The sequence below is a fragment of the Meles meles genome, chromosome 14, assembly GCF_922984935.1.
Source record: "Meles meles chromosome 14, mMelMel3.1 paternal haplotype, whole genome shotgun sequence".
Taxonomy (NCBI): Eukaryota; Metazoa; Chordata; class Mammalia; order Carnivora; family Mustelidae; genus Meles; species Meles meles.
The window spans coordinates 5,679,818-5,702,377 of NC_060079.1; positions in this window are offsets into that span (position 1 = coordinate 5,679,818).

A 22,560-nucleotide genomic window follows, 5' to 3' on the forward strand; every position below is an offset into this window, starting at 1 on the left:
CCTGCTGAGCAGAGAGCCCGATGCGGGGCTCGATCCCAGGACTCTGGGATCATGACCTGAGCCGAAGGCAGAGGCTTTAACCCACTGAGCCACCCAGGCGCCCCTTCCTGTATTATCTTAATCATCCCAAAATACTGTCAGATTTGTGACACCATTCCGCTCTACAAGTGAAGAAAGTGGGATTGCAAGAAGCTAATTACCATGTCCCCAGTCCTAAATTAGGTCTTGGTGAAGCTGGTTTTCATATCCATTTGCTTGGTTTTGTCTCATTTTGCTTCAATTTTGAGACTTACACTTTTTCTATTATAAGAAATAAGTATTTCTTATAATGGTATTTCTAAGAAATACCTAGAAAATTAATTCACCTTCATATGTATTTAATCTCACCTATCCTGATATATAGTAAGCTATAGGTTATTCTGATGAAATACATCATCACTGGAATGGCTCTTCTTAGTTGTTCTATACACATTGTGGCTAATTCATCTAAAATAGATGTGGGTGGACACCCTTTACATTACTCAAATCTCAACACAGAGATGTTACTTGTTCTGTAAATAAGTGGTTATCCCGTTGAAGATTTTGTAAGCAGTCAGTAATAATTTCTGCAGAGTTACTTATTTTTTCTGACTTTTCTATCAGAAATTTCTCTCCATGACATTCTATATCACCAAATGATGAATGAAGGTGGTATTCTCAGAATTCACTCGAGTCATAAATAACATAATCAGTGGCTCATTAAATTGGTTGGGAGTTCTATAGGTCCGTGCGTGTTTGTCTGTGTGTGGGCATGACAGGTTTACAAGCCTTCCAGTGGGTTTTTTAAAAAAAAATCTTAGAGTACTTTTCTTTGAAAAGAGTTCTGGATACTCCTTGCAAAGGCTTTAGTCTTTTTCTATCTTGAACCAAAGTAACTGTTGACTCACACACAGGCTTGCAGGAGGTCAGGAACCTTAATTACCATCCATTATCCTCTTTCAGTATCTTTCCTCCTGCCTGAATTAGCTCAACAATTTCCAGACAGTTCTACCTTCCTACAATTTTTCATTTTCTCTGATGTCATCATTTTATCACCAAGTTTTTGATCCTTACAGTTCATCTACGTTTTATACGTTTGGAGAAGCATTTCATTTTAGAAGCACCTTAATTTTTCCCAGCTTAAAATGTAACTCTTACTTTACCTTTTATTTTCATTTTGGCAAGTATTTGGTTTCTTTTTAAAATGTTAGTCTTTAAAACTAATTTGAAAATATCTATTCTCTCCCAACCATATTTGTATGTTCTACAAATGTGAATACTGTACCAGTTTTATCCCCCTTTTAAGGCAATAATAAATACCCTATAGCACAAAATGCTGAATAGATATCAAAAAGATGTCATGAAGTACTCGTTCCAGATATGAACACTGACTCTTGTCTGGAAACATTCATTTTAAACCTTTTTGAAAGTCATCTAGTGATAGAAATATGCATTCCTTTAAATTCAATGATTCTCCAGGCAGGTCTGCCAGACCCACCCCAGTCTTCATTTACAAAGGTTGTTATCTTATCTGAGAATTACACTTAAATTGGGTTGAGATGATCTTTCTTAAACAAACTTTGTTGGCTAATACTTAATACATTATGGTATTCAGGCATTAGCTCACCATTTCCCCACCATGTTTGGAAATATTTGCCCTGATACGTTAAGCAGCATTGTGTTTCTATTTAAGGAGGATTCCAGCATCCCTTCCTTGTGAATGCTATACATAATAGGTGGTTAATAGTTTAAGATAATGAGTTCCCATAGAAGGACATAAAAGTATTAAGAATAGAGAACTATGAGAAATGGGCATATGTATGTATACACAGAGGGAATAGAGAAAGAACAGATGAAAGTAAAACTCATTAGAAGCTATAGATTTCAAGTAGGAGACTACAACAATGTACAAAATATTGAGACCAAAAATGTAAGGTTCGTTGGGAGCCCCACTTCCACATTCACAAGTAACTGTTAAAATGTTATTTAAGGAAAACTTGCTGAGTTGCAGAAAGTGGATTATATTGGATTTCAAATTTTGCCGAAATACTTGAGCCTTAGATATAATCGAGCTCAAAGGGAATCAGTGCCTTTTTCATGAAAATAATAGTTTGGGGCAGGGTTCACTTAAGTCCATCGAGATGTAGGTGTTGATCTAGGGTCTGCATACTGTGTATCTTAATTACTTGCTGGCCACTCTGTGTGCCCCTCACACATCACCCATATGCACCCCTCCCCAGGCTTCAGGTGGCGTTATTGCTGCTGCTGGCTTCTTACATATTCTCTGGACACAGAGTACAGCAGCCTCATAAAGTGCTTTCCAAAAACTGAGTCAGGAACCCAAAATAACAATAACAAATATACCACACACCAAATTATATTATTATTCTCCTTCCAGGAAACTCAGGTCTTTCTTAAAACTTCAGTGTGTGTCTACATCACAATTCCCATGCACGCACGTGAAATCGACAAAATAACAGCCTGCAGTAAAAGGTCTTCTTCAAACTCCTCTGAAAATTCTCCTGCTCAGTCTGGTCAAAGCCAGGCAGGAACATACTGCCAGGTAGCTGATGTCCACAGCCCATTTTAATCCACTTTCCCACTTTCTCAGGCGTCCCCCCACCCACACCCCTTTTCAATATCAAATTTATTTTCCCTTTCATCTGCATATTTTCCTTAGAAGGCAAACTGATTCTCACTCCTGACCCACAACAGCCCATTCAACACACCTATTTTGTTCTATCCAACGAAAACCTTTTGAAGTGACTCAAAACAATCAGATAAACAGCAACATAACCAGGAATAAATAGTCAGTAATACCCAAACATATTATCTTTCTGAGATCATACATATTTTCTTCTCAGCTTTATTTCATTCTCCTGTCATAGTACAGTGAGACCAAATCTGCACTCACTCTGGATAAAGTTGGATTTTCCCATTTTGTAAATTTAATCAAAGCTAACTATGTATACTTATCCTCCCCTAATTTTTGTGAATCAGAATTAGTTTGGGAATAAAAAAGAAATAATTAAAAAGATTAAAAATGAAATAAAATCAACACATTATTATCCAGAGGTAACAGCTAAATTTTGGAATTATAATTCCATGATTTTTCTCTCTATATATTTATTTATATCCACATAAACATATAGACACCTGATGTGTTTGTTAACTATTAAATTAACAAATTGAATAAAAAATTCTAAAATTACATGTACTATAATTAAATTTAAATTACATATTCAATAAAATTTATAAAAATAAAATTAATACAATTTACAGTTATTGCAATGAATGATCATGAATGATAAAATAAGTAAAAACAAAAATAAGTAAAACCAAAATTATACAAATCTAATTTAATAACATATCAATTACATATACATTGATCATAAATATATAAATGTCTACATATTTTGGTTCTATGTTATGATAACATTTCAATTATCTATACAAAGATCATAAAAATACTAATGTCTATATAATTTGGTTGTATGTATAAATATGTATTATATATATTTAGGACACAAGGTTTATGAGTTCTTTACATGTTATACTATGAGCATTTTCCCAACTCATCAATATTGTTCTTAATGGTTACATAATATCTTTTAGATGTTCTATGAATTACTTGCAGATTTCCAAATGGTTGTACTACTATATTGCCATTCTCATGCTTGGACCTAGACCATACCTTTGACTATGACCTTGGATTCTGATATAGGGAGTGGTCAGACTTAAAATTAAGAACATTTAAAAGCTTTTGGAACACACTTTTAATATGTTTCTAAAAAAGTTGTACCAAATTGTCAACCACAGTAACTCCACATCCTTCTGACCCTAAACTAATCATATTTTAATTGTTTCTTATTTAATGCATGTTAATAGTTCATGCATGTAATTTGCGTTCTGTTTATTATAATCTATTGCACCTCTTATTTGATTTAATATTTACTTGTCATTTGTAAGAAATTTGTTAATTGACTTTTTTTTAAAGATTTATTTATTTATTTGGAGAGAGAGAGAGAATGTATCGGGGGCAGGGCAGAGGGAGAGGAAGAAGAGAATCTCAAGCAGACTGCACTAAGCCTGGAGATTGATACAGGGCTCAATCCCATGACCCCAAGATCACAAGCTGAGATGAAATTAAGAGTTGGACACCTGACTGAGTCATCCAGGTACCCCAACTTTGGTTGATTTTTATTACAACTTTTTTTTGTTTGTTTGCAAAACATCATATATTACAGCAGTTAATTCTTTATCTGGCATTTATATAGTAAATTGTTTTCTTAGCTCTAATAATTTAAATCTTTTGACTTCAGTATGTTAAATGTAACCTGTTAGTATTTTCTCTGTGATTTCAATTCTTTTCAATATATTGATAATTTAGTGTTTTATGTTTTTGTAATGATATAAGAACAAAATTTTTCTCTAAATAGATGCTCTTCCAAACACAATTCATCAAACTTCCATCCTGTTTGGATTGGTATGTTTTCTCAATCACAGACACACACACCACACACACGTACAGAGAAAGAGAGCAAAAGATGCCTGCTTCTATTCTTCCATCTGTTAAAGCTAGGAACAGATTACTATGTTTAAATTTCAATAACATTTGATCTCTGATATGGCTGACCTATCCACATTTTTATATTTGTTTATTCTCCCCATTTGTTTTAATTTTTTCTACATAATATTTCACAATTTTTATTAACAACTCACCCTCAGTTTCCTTACAAAATGGATTTCCTTTATCCTATGACTAATAATCATGCCAAAACTTGAATTTGGAAAGAATTAACATCTTAAACATAATTCATTTACTTATTCAAGATTATGACACATTTCCTTTTTTTTTTAAGATTTTATTTATTTGACAGAGATCACAAGTAGGCAAAGAAGCAGGCAGAGAGAGAGGGAAGCAGGCTCCCTGCTGAGCAGAGAGCCTGATGCAGGACTCGATCCCAGGACACTGAGATCATGACCTGAGCCGAAGGCAGAGGCTTAACCCACTGAGCCACCCAGGCGCCCCTGGCACATTTCTATATTCCTTAAAATTCACTTTTAAGTTTCTTAGTAAGCATTCTGATTTTCTTCGTGTATGTTTAACACAATCCTCTTTAGGGAGATTCTTAGTAAATATTTTTTTCTCTTTGTTCTAGTTTTTATTTGCTATTATAATCTTTCATCTCTATACTATCAGGTTTATTATACAAGATATATGAGGACATTTTTAGCTACACATATTAATTCATTTTATTGAATATTCATATTTAATTTTAGGTCCAACTGACCTCTTGTATTTTTTAAGCATACAATTATGCAGTTCAATTAATGGCAAAGTTGCCTATTTTGCAATCGTTATGTCTCCTTTTCCTATTTCAGGCCCTACTTATTGCACTGACAAAAGTGTCCAGAACAATGTTGATTAGATGCATGGTATGTTTGAAAATATTATTTACAGAATTAATAGAAATTCTGATTATATCTCATTGCTATGTTTGGCTTGCTGTCTTTTGAGATAGACTTAACATTGCAACAGTTTTCCTCTTTGTCATATTTTCTGATACATATCTATCTGAAAATCAATGATGGACAATGTGTGTTATCTTGAATTCCTACAGTATGACCTACCTAGTCACAGTGGATAATTCTTCTAATATATGAATATATTGAACTTGCTGACATTTTACTTAGGTTATTTTTTTTTTAATATTTTATTTATTTGACAGAGAGAAATCACAACTAGGCAGAGAGGCAGGCAGAGAGAGAGGAGGAAGCAGGCTCCCTGCGGAGCAGAGAGCCCGATGTGGGGCTCGATCCCAGGAGCCTGGGATCATGACCTGAGCCGAAGGCAGAGGCTTAACCCACTGAGCCAACCAGGCGCCCCAACTTAGGTTATTTTTAAAATCTTTTATGGAGTGGCAATATAATGGAGTAATTTAAACCTGCAGTTTTGTACTCAAGAGATGCATATTCCAGTTCTGCAACTTAGTAGCTAGGTGACCATGAGGCAAGCTATTGAAACCATATGACCTTTAGTTTCTTCATCTGCAAAATGAGAAAATATTATCTACTACATTGGATTTTTTAAAAGATTTTATTTATTTATTTGACAGAAAGAGCCAGAGAGCACAAGCAAAGAAAATGATGGAGGGAGAGGGAGAAGCAGGCTCCCCACTGAGCAGGGACCCCCCAATGCAGGGCTTGATCCCAGGGTCCTGAGATCATGACCTGAGCCAAACGCAGACACTTAACTGACTGAGCCACCCAGGCGCCCCTACATTGGATTTCTTAATTCAGTGACTGAATAACCCTAAAGTGAATTAAATATTGTCAGTGATTAGAATATTGTACTTCTTCAAATAATATTTGGTGAAAATAAGATTTATCCATATATTTTTAAAAGAAATCTTCATGTGAAGTTCTTTCTTCTATATATACTTAGAAATAACTTCAATAATTTTGAGTTCTTAAATTTTTTAAATTATTTATTTTCTAGAATAAATTACATAATATGGGTTGATTTGCTTCTTAGTATTTGGGGAAATGTATTTCTAGATATGGACCCTGGAAACTTATTAGAGGTAAGTCTTTGAAAACTTTCTTTAGTTTTTCATTGATTTAAAAAAAGACCATTTCAACAAAATCTTCATTTTTTAGCCAATAAGAGTATTTACATTTATAAAATTATTTTTATCTGAGGAATTATCTCCAATTGTCATTGAACTTGCATTTGTCTGCAATATATTTTCCAGCACTTTGCTTGCTTTATTTTGGGAGTCCTCTAATAAAGGAAGGCATTCTTTCAATCACTAGCATTTCATTAAGGCTATCTCTCTTCTAACTTACATATTTCTCATTGTTGGATTTACTATCAACTTGCTTCTAATTTTCTTGCTTTTCTTTCAGTGTTTTTTATCTGATTTCTGAGTGAATGTTCAAGGCATACTTTTTTTCATCCTTAAAGTAAGACATTAAATAATATGAATTTTCCTGAGCTTGGCTCTTCTAACTTCCACAACTTTTTATAAGTAGTCATTTCTCTTATCATTTTTTATTAGTCTACAATTCCATTTTTTACTCCTTTTATTACTAAAAAAATGCTTAAGTATAGTTTTTGTTTCTTCAGAATTTTCAAATAATTAAGTGTAGAATTTTCTTATTTTTACAAATAAATTATTCATTACTGTGGCCAGAAAATAAAACTATATATTTTTGTACTGTAGATTTATTTTCAGCTTTTATATCCTCACATGTTATCAGTATTTATAAATGTTATAAAGTCTCTTGAAATGACTGAATTGTAGAATACAAAGTTTAATAACTTACACCAAGCATATCAGTTGTATTATTCAAATCTTTTGTGTTTTTATATATGACCTTTGAAGGCCAAGTAGAAATCAGTGTTTCCTTTGAATCTTCTCTCTTGCTGTTTCTATGGATTTTTTTCCAGCTTTACTTAGGTATAATGGATATATAACATGGCACAGCTTTAAGGTGGACAGTGTTGATTTGATACATTTGTGTTTTGCAAAAGGATGACTACAATGTCATTGGTTTACACCTGCATCTCACCACATAATACCATATTCTGTGTTCGTGTGGTGAGAACGTTTAGGATCTGCTTTCTTACAACATTCAACTATTTATGACAGTAATGTTAGCTATAATTATCATGCTGTACCTTAGATTCCCAGAGCTTATTCATCTTATAACTAGAAGTCAGTATCCTTTGACAAACATCTCTCCATTTCTCCCATCCCTTCTCCTTGGCAACAACCAATCTCCTCTCTGTTTCTATAAGTTAGACTTTTTTAGATCCCACATAGAAGTGATAGTAACAGTAATTATCTCTTTCTGTCTGACTTATTTCACTTAGCATAATTCCTTCAGGTTTCCTCCAAATTGTCATAATTGGCAAATTTCCTTCTTTCTCATGGTTGAATAATATTACTAACAATATATAGCACATCTTTATCCATTCATCTACTGACGGACACTTAGGTTGTTTCCATACCTTGGCTATTGTGAATAACGCTGTAATGAACATGGGAGTGTAGATACCTTTTCTAGATCTTGTTTTTATTTCCTTTGGATATATACCCAGAAATGGAATTGCTGGAATCATCTATTTTTAATTTCTTGAGAAATATTCATAATATTTTCCATTGTGGCTATGAGAATTGACATTCCCACCAAAAAGAGCACAAGAGTTTCTTTTTCTCCACATCCTCATGAACAATCATTGTCACTTAACTTTTTGATGATAGTCAGTCCAAAGGTGTGAGGTAAAAAATCTTGGTGTTTTGATTTGCATTTTCCTGATGATTAGGAATGTCAAGTACCTTTACATGTAGCTGTTGTCCTGTATGTGTTCTGGGAAAACTGTCTATTTGGTTCCTCTGCCTATTTTCTAATCAGGTTGTTTGAATTGGATGACTTCTTTACATATTTTGGATATTAACCCCTTACCAGATATAAGATATTTTCTCTCATTCCATAGGTAACCTTTGCATTTTGATTCTTTTCCTGTGCAGAAGACTTTCAATTTGCACTTGATTTTTAAGTTTCTTAAGCTTTCTGTGTTATATCCAGGAAGTCGCTGCCAAGAGCAATGTTAAAGAACTTTTCCCCTATGTTTTCTTCTAGGAATTTTACAGTTTCAGTTCCTATGTTTAAGTCTTGACTCCATTTCAAGTTCCTTCGTGTGAGTCGTGTAAAATAGAGGGCCAATTCCATTCTTCTGCATGTGGTTATTCAGCTTTTCCAATATCATGAATTGAAAACTATCCTTTCCCCACTTAGAATTCTTTTCTCCCTTGTCAAGTATTAATTGACTGTATATCCAGGGGTTTAATACAGAAATGGTAACAAAAGACACATATGGTGACTAAATAATGAAAAGGGGTCAATTCATCAAGAGTATATAACAATAAAAAATATATATGCATTCAACATTGGAGCACCTAAATATATTAAGCAAATACTAAAAGATTTGTTGGGATAAATAAGCAACAATACAATAATAGTAGAGGATTTCAGTACCCCAGCTTCAACAATGAATCCGTCATCCGAACAGAAAATCCTGGATGTGAATCAGACTTCAGGTCAAATGGAACTAATAGACATGTACAAAATAATATTGGTTAAATGTCCATACTACCCCCAATAAGGTACAGATTCAATGCAATCCTTATCAAATTTCCATGGCATTTTTTACCAAAAAAAAGGAAAAACCATCCTAAAATTAGTGTGGAAGCTCAAAGACCCCCAAAAGCCAAAGCAACTTTGAGACAGGAGAACAAAGCTGAAGATAACACACTTCCTGATTTCAAACATTCTACAAAGCTACAGTAGTCAAAACAATATGTTTCCATTAATTTTCATTATTTATTTATAATTTAATTATTGATTTTATATCTTGGCATGAAACCTATAGCACATTTTAATTTTGACTTACACTGTTGACCACCATAAAATGAATTTCATTTTGCAATTTACTGAACTGTTTGAGTTTTAAAATCTATTTTTAATATCCATTCTTCATCATCTGTTCTTATATTATATAAAAACATGAAATGTCTTCCTTAGTTTTATTTTACCAGTGATTTTGATAACATCTATATTCTTTTTAATTTTGTCTAAAAAGTGCACTTGAAATAAATTTTCTTCATTTATTAAATTCAAAATTGAAATTTGCCTTAACTTTCCTCACACAAGACATATAACACATTTTAATTTTTTATTTATGCTTTTAAATTCATAATATATAAAAACTGAAATTGTTTTTCTATTCAGGTTATCTTTCCTGAATTACTCCCTTTCACTCAGAGCCTACATATTTTCCTGGAGCTAAAATGAATTTGCTATGGGCCACAAAGAGGTGAGTCTTTTTTTTTTTTTTTTTTTTAATTCATCCAGCCATTCTGTGCTTTTTAATTGATGAGCTTAATCCATTCATATTTAGGGTACTTACTGGTATTTGAGGATTTACTACTTCCATTTTATCTTTGGCTTCAGTTATTTTGTCTCTTCATTGTTTCTGTTTCTTTCTTTTTCTGTCTTTTTTAAGTTGGTGAATTTTCATAATGATTTGCTCAGTCTCCTCCTTTTCTTTACGTTTTGTATTTCTGCTCTGGATTTTTGCTTTGTGGCTACAATGAGGTTTACATAAAACCTCTCATAGATAAAATAGCCCCTTTTCTGCTAATAAAAATGTATCCTCATTTGCCTATAAAGGATCCATCCTTTCACTCTTCCCCTTTCAGATTTTTGATGTCACAAATTAGCCCTGTTTATGCTGTAACTTCACTGCCAAGTTGTAGTAGCTATAATCATTTTTAATGGTCTTTTCCTTTAACCGTTATGCTATAGTTAAGATTTTAATATACTAATCTTTAAAAAAATGGTAGTGTTCTAATTCTGACCATTTAGCCCCTTGATCAAGGTTTGTGTACTTTTATCTTTTTGTTGCACCTTGAGTAGCTCCTTTCGGGATTTCTTATAAAGCAAGTCCAGGGATGATGAACTCCCATAGTTTTTGTTCTTCTGGGGAAGCATTTATTTCTCCTTCATATTTGAAAAATAACTTTGCCAGACAGAGAATTCATAGCTAGCACTTTTTAATATTAACACTTTGAATATGTCATTCCACTTTCTTCCTGCCTATGGAGTTTCTGTGGAGAAATTTGCTGATAACCTAATGGGGTTCCTTTGGTAGGTTACTGTCTTGTTTCCCTTGGTTGTCTTTAAAATTCTTTCTTTATTGTTGATTTTTGAGAGTTTAGATATAATGTGTCTTGGAGAAGATCTTTTTGTGTTGAAATAATAAGGTGTTCTATTAACTACTTGGAACTGTACTTCCAGTTTCTTCCCCAGATTTGGGGCGTTTTCAGTTTTTATTTCTTTTAGATACACTCTCTAATCCTTTTTCTCTCTCTATTTCTTCTGGGGTAACCATTATTCTTATGTTGGCTTTTCCAGTGGAGACAGTTTTTGAAAGCTTCCTTTACTCCTTAAAAATCATAGTCTCTTCTTCCCTTCCATCTGAATATTTTCAGATCTTTGTCCCTGAGCTAACTAATTCTCTCTTCCATATTATTTGCTTTATTTTCAGTGCATTCTAATGTTTTCTTCATCTCATTTATTGAGTACTGCAGCTCCAGGATTTCAGGGTTGTTTTTTTTTTCTTAGAATTCAGCCTTTTTGATAAAGTACTCATTCTGTTCATTAGTTTTATTTTTCAGATCACTTTATTGCTTTTCCGAGTTTTCTTGTAGCGAACTGAATTTCTTTATAACAGTTATCATAAATTTTGTATCACTTAGATCACAGTATTCTGTATCTTTAGGTTCAGTTGCTGGAAAATCATCATCTCTGTTTTGAAATACCATATTACCGTGATTCTTCATGGTGTTTGAAAAGAAGTGCCACTGGTCCCACATTTGAGGTAGTGAACATCTCTCTTATTTCAGCAAGCTTTTCTTTATTTTGATTCAAGTAGCTCAAGAGGTTGGTAGTTAGAAGCCTCCTTTTGTTTTCCAGAAGGTGGCGCTATAGCACAAGTTTTTCATTTCTTTTATCCAAGCGCTGACTCCTCCTCAGGTTGGGTGCACACACATTAAAACAAAACAAAACAAAAAAGGGTAGTGGTAAACTTGGGAGAGATGGTGTAACTAGCTCTTGGGACTTCTCATGTGCCCATGGCCTAGTAGGGGAGTCCTCCAGTGCAGGGAGGAGGTCCCAGAGGTCCTTAGTCAGTCCTCTTTCCTCCTGGGGCCTACAGAAAGACATGCTCTCTTCAGTTCTCTTTGCCTATTTCCTTCTTCTATCTCTCCACCAAGTTACTGTGGTCTCTCTTCAGAGAGTTGCTGGTCTCTCCAGCTGCAGTGAGGCTGGGTCGCCCTCCACTCAGCACCGTTTGCTCTACTCCATCAGCCAGGAAGGTCAGGCCTGCCCTCAGCACCTCCGCCACCACTCTGCTCATTCCACTTCCTCCGCGATGTCCAATCCACCCACTTTTAGAGGGACGGAGATCAAGGATGTCCTGGTAGGACGTGCAGAGGCGTTTTGCTCTTGTTGTTATGAATGTCCAATTAGTTGTAAATCAAAGGGGAGGAAAATTAAAGAACGACTACTCGTCACACTGCAGTCATGCTGACATCCCTCCTTCCATTAACTCATCTCCTTTATTCACCCAGTCAGCCAGCCACAGACATTAAGGTTGTTTGCATATCTTGGCTATTGTAAATAATGCGTCAGTGAACATTAGGGGTGTGAGGTATCTTTCAGAGTTCATGTTTTCATTTTCTTTGGACAAATACCCAGAAGTGGAATTGCTGGATCACATGTGGTTCTACTTTTAACTTCTGAGGAACCTCCCTACTGTTTTCCATAGTGGTTGCACCACTTTACATTCCTATCAATATAGCACAAGGGCTCACTTTCTCTACATCCTCACCATCACTTGTTGTTTCTTGTCTTTCCGATAGTACCCAGGACTACCCGTATGAGGTGATATCTCATTGTGGTTTTGATTTGCATTTCCCTGATGATTAGTGACTCTAAGCACTTTTACGTGTACTTCTTGGACTTCTATCTGTCTGTTGGAGGAACTTTAAACCTAAATACCTACAGAGGAAGGGTAGAATGCAAATCAAGAGGGATGAATTGACAAAACCCAAAGGATTTTTAGGGCAATGAAAGTATTCTGTATGGCAGTGCAATGGTGGCTACACGTCATTGTACATTTGTCCAAAGAATGTCCAACAATGCACAACACCAACACCCAACTCTAATATAAACTATGTACTCTGGGTGATAATGATGAGTCACTGTGGGTTCATCAATCACAACAAATGTGCCGCTCTTGTGGGGGGTGTTGATAGTGCCAGAGGCTGCCTGTGTAACAGGGTCAGGATTATATGGGAAATGTTTGTACCTTCTACTCAATTTTGCTGTGACTCTAAAACTGCCCTAAAAATATAACTAGCTTTAAAACAAAATGAAACAAGCAAATAGCAGAAACCTCCTTTGAAAAAACTCAGAAAGAGAGGCATCAGGTATCTTTGTAAAATGCCTATCCATCTCTGTGACCTTTTAAAAAAAATAATAGTTTATTTTTCCTGGGTGCGCCAGGAAGTGGGAGAACAGGTGAAAATGCATGAGAGAACCAGTATGTCCAAGGGTGCCCGGCCGTGGGCAGCCAGAGACCACCTTCTACTGACAGCATGAGCCAAAGCTGCTGCTTTGTCACCGCTGAGAATCTTGCAGAGGGGGATCATGGGTGTAGTAGAAGGCAGGCTCCAGGCAAGGGGCTGGAAACAGTGGGGTGAATGGACAGCCTAGATACTAAATGGTACGAAGAGCTTCCTTTCAGTCCATTTCTTTTTGTATTTCTCATACTATGGATAATGATACTTACAGCATCCTTATAAGGAATCAAAGGAGTCCATATGGAAAGAAAGAAGAGTAAAGGGAAGCTCCAGGATGACAATGAAGGGACGGTTGAGGATGCCACTCTACCACAAGCCTAGAGAGCAGTCAGGACAGTTGTAGCAGGAGGCCACAGGCTCGAACAAAGACAACAATTGCCAAGAATAAGACATGGACTACTAGATTACCCGGTGTCTAAACTAAATTGCAGGAATGCTATAGTCCTATCCTGTGGGGAATTTATTTGTAGGAACTTAAAAGGAAAATCAAACATTTTTAAAACATCATCAATTCTAAGAAAAATGTTAAAAAACATACAAAGATATATATTCAAAATACTATGTGTCATCTACAAACAAAACTTACCTAATCATTAAGTTGTAAACACTAAATACCAATTTAGCCAAAATTGGTCATAAATTAAATAGGGAGATTGAGGTAGAACAGTGTATGTGTATTTGTGCGTGAATGTGTGTATATTACCGGTGTTTTTGGGGTGGTAGCTGAGAGGGTAAAGACTATAGGGGAACTTAAAATACATAAGTGAATAATTAGGAAATAGTGATTTAAATCTATTATTTAAAACAGGAAAATAAAACAGCTAAAACCTGAAAGTGGTTGCACCTGAGGAGTGGGGCTTGTGCATCAGGATGGGTGGAACTATCACTGCTTTTTATTTTAAGTTTCCTTTTCATACATACTTGTATTACTTAAATTAAAAAAAAACTTTAAAAACAATTAAATTAGATGGTAAAAATGAATTAACAATGCATCATAATGAAACTTTGCCACCTGTTTTTGACTTAGCTTATGGTCACATTCTGGTGTCTTTCCCAAAGACCATAACGATACTTCTTTCAAGTTTGTATTTAGAGAGTCTACCATACTGCCTTCCATCTAGAAGGCACTCAATAAATCCTTTGAATTGAATGTGTAGATCTGATTAATATGAAATGGGTCTTCATTTTACCAAAATTAAAAGAGTATGAATTATGGAATACTAAAGTAGTATTAAAATAACGTGAATGGGTATACTGGTGAGAGAATTCATTTTGAAGCCAGATCTGTTTAAAATCCATCTTGTTACTTTTATCTGTGTGATGTTGTAGAAGATTCCTAAATGTCTGTTTTAATTTTCTCATGCTTAAATGGTGATTTTAATGGTTCACTCATAGGGTTGCTGAGAGATGAATAGAAATTACATGTATCACATTTTGTGTCTCCGAGATGGTGGACATTTAGTAAATGTCAGTTTCCCTTTATAGAACATTAATAAATGGTATGATGGTCTTAGTAAAAAAATATTCATGGGTTTTTTATCTTGACAAATTTAATTTATAGAAAGGTACTAAATTTGGAAATAAACTCATTGATGTAATACAACAAATACACTGCAAGGCAAGGCTAAAACTGTTAAGAGAATATGTGCCAATCAACAGAAACAAACACTTAAATACTTCCACTAATTTTGCAAAAACACTGGTTCTAGAGCCAACAGAATCTGAGACCTTAACTGGAGAATTTAACACTGGAACCATCTCTCTCTCTCTATGACTACCAAAGCCAGAGGTTTGTCAGATGCCCAAGGACTGCCAAAATCATCCTCATCAAAGACAGAAATAAAGAAAAAACAGTGACATAAATAGAGGCAATTAAGAGGTAAAATAACTAAGTCACAAAGATGGGAAATTACACCATAGGGAATATTGTCACTATTATTGTAACAACATAAGCTGACCAATCATGACCACATTTATGATGGCAAACACTAAATAATAATAGAATTATTGAATCAGCATATTATAATAAACAGTATAGCATGTTATACTTCAATAAAAAAATAACAAAATAAAATAAAAGGAAAGCAAAGAAGAAACAAAAGAACCAGAATTAGAACTTATTTTTTTTCCCTTAAACCAAGATTTGTTCTTACAAAGTTGAGTTTCCTTGCCTCACAAGTTGGACTGTGTGTACCTCCAAGTTGGCCCCTCTAGGCTCAGAGCTATTTCAGGATTCAAAGAGAGCCCTATGTATGAAGGAAACACATAGTTCCATTGGAATAAAAAAAAAAATCAACATTCCTTAAAGATGTGTCCTATCAATTACAACTCAAGTGTTGATTACAAAGAGAAACAATTTCCCATTCAAGGCTGCTTAAATCCGGTTTAGCTTAATGCATTCATCTCATCTAGGTTAACTCCCCAAAGGTCTTAGCATAGCGTGCTGGCCTCCCTTCCACCAACCCCCACCCCAAACTCTGAAAGGAACATATATGACGCTGGACAATACACAATGGAACGAGTGGGGAGATGGAAACAAATGGCTGCTGTGATGGCGGGGTTGAGAGATTCCTGATCCAGGCTAAGGGTCTAGGAAAAAGGCAGCCAACAGGAGATGCCAACAAGAGAGCATTGTCTCCTCAGAAAACTGTACTTTGTTTATGAGGGGGAAGATATCCAAAGCATTGTAGAAATTGCTCTAATTTCCCATAACACAAATGTTATAAAACCAAGAATAGCTGAATGAAATGGCAGTTGATACAGCAGACAAGTTGAGATTGATCAAGTCTAGTCATGGTCAACAGTTAAATTAAATTCAACGCACAGTTTTTATCATCTTTGTGTTTTGACTTTTTGACATTTACAATCCCCACACTCTTTTTATGGAGTCTCTATTTGGCTGTACTCTGATAATCCTCCATGTAGCTGAAAGCAGCAGTGACGTGGAGTAGCTTGATCATTTCCAACAGACAGTCAAGGAAAGCATCAGAAAGACCTCTTGTTTTTCCAGCGTGATGGTCATTAGCGTTCTTCCTAATCAGTTACTAGCTGTGATCAAGACCTGTGGTTGGTCATTAGGGGAGAGGTTGTTTTCATATGGGTGTGGGTAGGTCATGTCAGGGGTTTGCGGAGGAGTGAAGGGAGTGAAGGATACAAAAAGAGATGGGAAGAGTTAGTGCTTCCCTGTTGCATTGCTGACCTATATAAATTTCCTTTTCCGGGCTGAATGAGGACACATAACTACCTGTTCTGAAAGTTGCACAAAAGAGCATCTGTTCTATTTCAAAGGTGAGAAAATTTTTGTGTAGGACTAAATATAGGAATGCACATGCAGCAGTATGATCATCTATATTTATTCATGCCCAAATAAGGGGGGGAAAAAAAGACCTTTCACAAGACCCTGAGAATACTTTCTGTAAATGACTTTCATATGCCTAAAAATAATTTCACTATCATATACACATTTTATTCTTCTTTGAAGTAAGTATGAGAATAATTCATTTTTTCCAACCTTATATCATTATTAATTTGGATATAAGATGAGTCAAAAGAATAAAGTAAATCTCCGGGAAATGCAAAGGAAATATTACTCACCAGCTCTATAATTTTTTTATGCTCTATCCAAAAGAAGGTGTGAATTGATTTGAGAATTAAACGATTTGGCAGTATCTTCTTCCATGGTTAGCAAAAATAAATGTTTTAAATGGGTTTGAATTGACTGCCTAAACATGAAAATTGCCATCCGTACCTAAACAGTTGTGGAAAAAGAACTTGTCAGAATTTCCATCAGAGGAGCAGAGGATTCAAGTCTTCCAAGGACAAGACTTCCTTGTCCATGAGTGTGGGCACTACCACACGACAATGTCAAAACTGCAGGGAATTAAAAGGCCTGCTCCCCACCCCCAAGAAGAAAGAAGAAAAAAAAAAGCAAACAAACAATCTGACTGCCTTGAAACTGCAAATCATTCTGTGAATTTACATGTTCTCAAGCTCATGTTATTATACCTTATTTCTCCAGCGTCAGTACTTCTAAGTCATCCAATGAGTACTTACAGAGTACTACTATGGTGAGGTGTACTTCTAGGTGCTAGAGAGTCAGAAGTGAACAAAACGTTAGAAAATACATGCTTACTGAAGCCTCTAGAAGAGGGAAGGATGGATGGTTTAACATCAACAAACACACATTAAGATTTTAGGTGGATGGAGTGCCTGGGTGGCTCAGTCTTTAAGCGTCTGCCTTCAGCTCAGGTCACAATCCTAGGGTCTTGGGATTGAGCCCCACGTCAGACTTCCTACTCAGTGGGAAGTCTGCTTGTCCTTCTCCCTCTCTTTGCCTGCCACTCCCCCTGCTTGTGTGTTTTCTATCTCCGTCAAATAAATAAATAAAATCTTAAAAAGTGGATGTAAGTGATAAAAAATCAGGTTAGCCTAAAGAGGGGAGAATATACGGAGGTGGAAGCTGATGTTTTACACAGAGTGGCCAAAGAGGTCTCAGAAAAGGTGATGTCCAGTGAGGGTCTGAGGAAGTGAGGTGGGGCCCCATGGGTGCCGCGAAGAAGAATTTTCTGTGACAGTGTGGAGCCCTGAGGTGAGGCAGGGGTGCTGCAACCAAGTGAGGATGTGGATGGGGACTCCAGAGGGGGAGCCAGTCTTAGAGCACAGACAGCCTCGCCTCCTGCTCTAAGGGTGATGATGAGTCATTGTAGGGTTCCAGCAGAAGATGCGTAACTTGCTCCATCTTAATAGGATCACTGTGGAAGTTCGGAGGTCTTTGCATGCATCCAGGCAAGAACTGAAAACTCCTGTGGAAGTCACAGAGCTGATGAGAAGTGGTCAGATTTTTTGGACATATTTTGAAGGAAGAGCTGAGGAATTCGCTGGTGGGTTAGAGTAGGAAAGGAGGCACCTAGGGAAAATAAAATGAAAATCACTGAGGGAATAAATGTAGACCAGGGAGAGAAACTGGAAGCTTGAGCCCTAGGATACACCGCAGCTCTGGTGTTAGGAAGGGCTAAGGAGCCAGCAAAGAAGCCTGAGAAGAAATGAGAAAGAATGATGTCCCAGAAGACAACTAGATGAATGCTAAAAGGAAGAGCAAGGAATTATATTTACCAAATGCTATCAACAGAGTAAAATGTAGATTAAAATACAGACTGAGAATTCGCTATCGAATCGAGTGGTATAAGCCACTAAGTTAAAAGTCTATGAATACCCCCAATTCCCTGCATATGTGAAATGAAAAAATTTCAATTTGTCACAAGGACAAGTAAGTAAAAAGGACTCATTAGTGCAGTGGAATCAGTGCCACGATGTAGCCTCTCACTGCACCCCAAAGTAGAGATGGCAATGAAATCCCATTTCCGTAGCCACCTTCCACATCAGAAGTGACATGGGTCACTGGAAATGATAAGGAAATAATGGGGAGCATCAACCAAATAAACAAATGGAATAAATGCACATGTGACTTGGTTTGGGTATATAATTTAATATGCAATATTTAGTTGTTAATTCTGGTGACTTTTCCACATTTTGACTGCATTAAATTGTGTGTGTTCAAATCTGTGATGTAAAACATAGAAGGAGAAAAGAAGGAAAAGCAAGCGAGGAAAAGCTGCCGTATTAGTTCTGGTTTTGTGTGGGAGTTTTCTAAGTCTGTGGCTTTGGGTTCTGTGTTATAACAGAGTCACTAACAGAGTGTCTACGCCACCACCTCGGGGGACATCTGTGCAGAATGGGATTTGAAACATATACGAATTCACAGCCGTTCCTTTAAATGTACAGTAACTACCATTATGTAGTTTTATTTTAATCCAAAAGAAGTCCTGGCAAGGGTTTTCTGCTGACTCTGTTGAACTGAGAAACAGTTCTAAGTCAGCATGGTTTTCCTGCAGTCTCCTGCGCAATCTCACTTTATATTCCACCCATGAGCATAACCAATAAAATAAGTACAATGTGGCAGATAGAAATCCATTTTTCCCTAATGCACTTAATCAAGATCAACAGTTGTGTGAGCTCAGATTTGGCAGAAATCGATGCAGGTGCAGAATTCTATTGTTGTGCTCCCTTAACTGGGGAACAGGGGTTCTCGTTTGGCCCTAACCTGAGTAATTTGGTTCTCCAAAGTTTTAATGAGGGAGCCCCATGCCAAGTAACTGACCATGGGTTTTCCTGTTCCCTTCAACTTTAAACAAACAATAGGCAGTTGGAAAAAGAATAACTACGACTAATTTAATGTGCTTTTAATGTTAGGCATACTTAGCACAGGGATTGAAACCATGGAGGGGAAATATCTTCAGAAGAATTTCATCTGGAAAAGGAATGTGCTCGTGGGCATTTTTGTTCATCTTAAGACTCGACGCACTTCTCTGTCTCACAAGTGCTTTTTTCTTGAGCTTGACAACATAAACCATGGAGTCATAATTAAGTCTTAGGGGCTCAAAACCCTCCTTCGGAGGCCAGATCAGAGACAATGAGCACTTACTCTGATCAATGATATGGGAAGGCCTGGAAAGTTTATGTACATTCCTTATAGAAATCTGTTATAATTAGCCTGGATGCAGAAACTCAGTTTAGAATTAACTGAAATTAAAACCTAAAATGACTAAAAACCATCTAATCTATTGATGTTTATTGCCACTTTAAGGATTATGGCTTTAACTGAAGAAATAAGAGTTTAATTTAGATTGGAAATCTTTGGATGTCTAGCCTGATGTGTGTGTGCATGCGTGTGTGTGTGTGTGTGTGTGTGTGTATAAATGTGCTGAGAATTAGATTGGAAAGAGGAGACTTAGGGTATCTTTTATTTCACTGTAAACCAGCAAAGCTCTAATAAAGTGTCCCTAATAGCATTATATTGAAAAACAATTTTTCACTTATCATGGTAGAATATCCAGGGACTCCAACAATATGAATTATTTTGTTGAGCGAATCCATGCATACAGGCTACACATATATTTCAGCATATTTGCTGCAGAGCAGTTATTTTCCAGAAGTTGCATCCTGCCAATGATCCCTCTAGACTATGTAGCCATGTAACCCCAGCCTCTGCTTCTGCCCTCAGATGGTCTTCCCGTGCTTCCCTGTGTCTTCTTATAAGGAGACTTGCCATTGGATGTAGAGCCCACGTGGATAATCCAGGATGATCTCATCTTGAGATCCGCAATTATTTCTGCAAGGTTTCTTTTTCCAAATAAAGTTACATTTATAGGTTCTGAATGTTAACACTTGGACATATCAGTTTGAGGGCCACCATTCAAGCTACCGCAGATGGATGGGACTTCGACAGAGAGAAATAGACAAGGAGAGTTTAGCACAGCTACAGGCTGATTCATAGCACTATGCTAATGTGCAAAGAAATTGTGACTCATTTTCTATAGCTGAACTTAACTTTTTTTTTTTAAGATTTTATTCATTTATTTGGCAGAGAGAGAGATCACAAGCAGGCAGAGAGGCAGGCAGAGAGAGGAAGGGAAGCAGGCTCCCCGCCGAGCAGAGAGCCCGATGCGGGGCTCGATCCCAGGACCCCGAGATCATGACCTGAGCTGAAGGCAGTGGCTTAACCCACTGAGCCACCCAGGCGCCCCTGAACTTAACTTTTTCATGAGCCCTTATAAGGGCCAGGGGAGACAAAAGGAGACCTAAACATGGGAATTCATATAGTTGAAGTTTCTAAATATTCTACTCTACTAAATAGAGAAGAATCAAGGAGGACACCTTAAACCCTGTCCTCTCGCGATCCATCTTCTCCTCACACTCAATGACAGAGGAAGGAGTGAGCTTTTCACTTCCATTCTATTCTGGAAGGAACTTTCTGTCTGTCATATCCTCCCATCTGCAAGGTGATATCTATCTTAATCTAAGAATAAAATACTTGGGGATAAATTTAACCGAAGTGCCAAAAAAGTGAGCTAAAAATTGTAAAACATTATTGAAAGAAAATGAAATGAGATACAAATAAATGGAATATTTATAGATTAGGATACTCGATATTATTAAAATGGATATATTCCTCCAAATTTATCAACTCAAATCCCACATATCTCAAGTCTATCATCTCAAAATCCCACATATCTAATATTTTTTGCAAATTTTGACAAACTGTTACGAAAATTCATATGGAAGTGCTACAAAACTAGAACAGCTAAAGTAATCTTGAAAAAGAAGAACAAAACTTGAAGACACACTATTCCTGGTTCTGAAACTTGCTGTAAAACTACAGTATTTAAGACAGTGTGATACTGGCATAATGACAGATAATGCAATAAAACATCACTCAAGTCCAGTGATAATCCCTTCCATTTATGATTAAATGATTTTAAACAGGATGCCAAGACAATTAAATGGAGTAAGACTGATCTTTTCAATAAATGGTGCTGGGACAATTAGATCTCTAATGCAAAATAATGAAGTTGGATTTTCTTTCTTCACAACTCACATAAAAATTAACTCAAAATGGGTCATAGGGTGCCTGGTGGCTTAGTGGATTAAGCCTCTGCCTTCAGCTCAGGTCATGATCTCAGGTGGATTAAGCCTCTGCCTTCAGCTCAGGTCATGATCTCAGGGTCCTGGGCGAGCCCTGAATCCCCACATCAGGCTCTCTGCTCAGGGGGGAGCCTGCTTCCCTGTCTCTCTCTCTGCCTACTTGTGATCTCTCTCTGTGTCAAACAAATAAATAAAAATCTTAAAAAAAAAAAAAACCTTAAAAAAATGGGTCATAAACCTAAAAGAAAAAGTTCAACTCTAAAACTCTTAAAAGAAAACATAAGAAATCTTTCTAATGTTGGATTAGAAATTTAAAAGATAAACCAATTTTTAAAACAACTAAAGGTGGGGTGTCTGGGTGGCTCAGTTGCTTAAGTATCTGCCTTTGGCTCAAGTCATGATCTCAGGGTCCTGGGACTGAACCCCACATCAGGCTCCCTGCTTAGAGGGGAGCCTACCTCTACCACTCCCCCTGTTTGTGCTCTTTCTCTCTCTCTGTGTGTCAAATAAATAAATAAATCTATCTTTAAAAAATAAATTTAAAAATAAAACAAGCGAATGTATAAAGAAAACTGTCCTTGCTTATGTATAATATTGTCGCCTATGTCTATGTAGAGAATACCAAAGAATCAATCAAAAGAACCTCCTGGAATTAATAAGGGACTATAGCAAGGTGTCAAGATCAAGACACAAGGTTAATATGTAACAGTCAATTGTTTTCATATGTTTTCATATCAATGAACAAGTGGAACTTGAAATTAGAAACAATACTGTTTACATTAACCCTTGAAAGTTAAATACTTAAGTATAAATCTAACAAAAAAATGGACAAGATCAATATGAG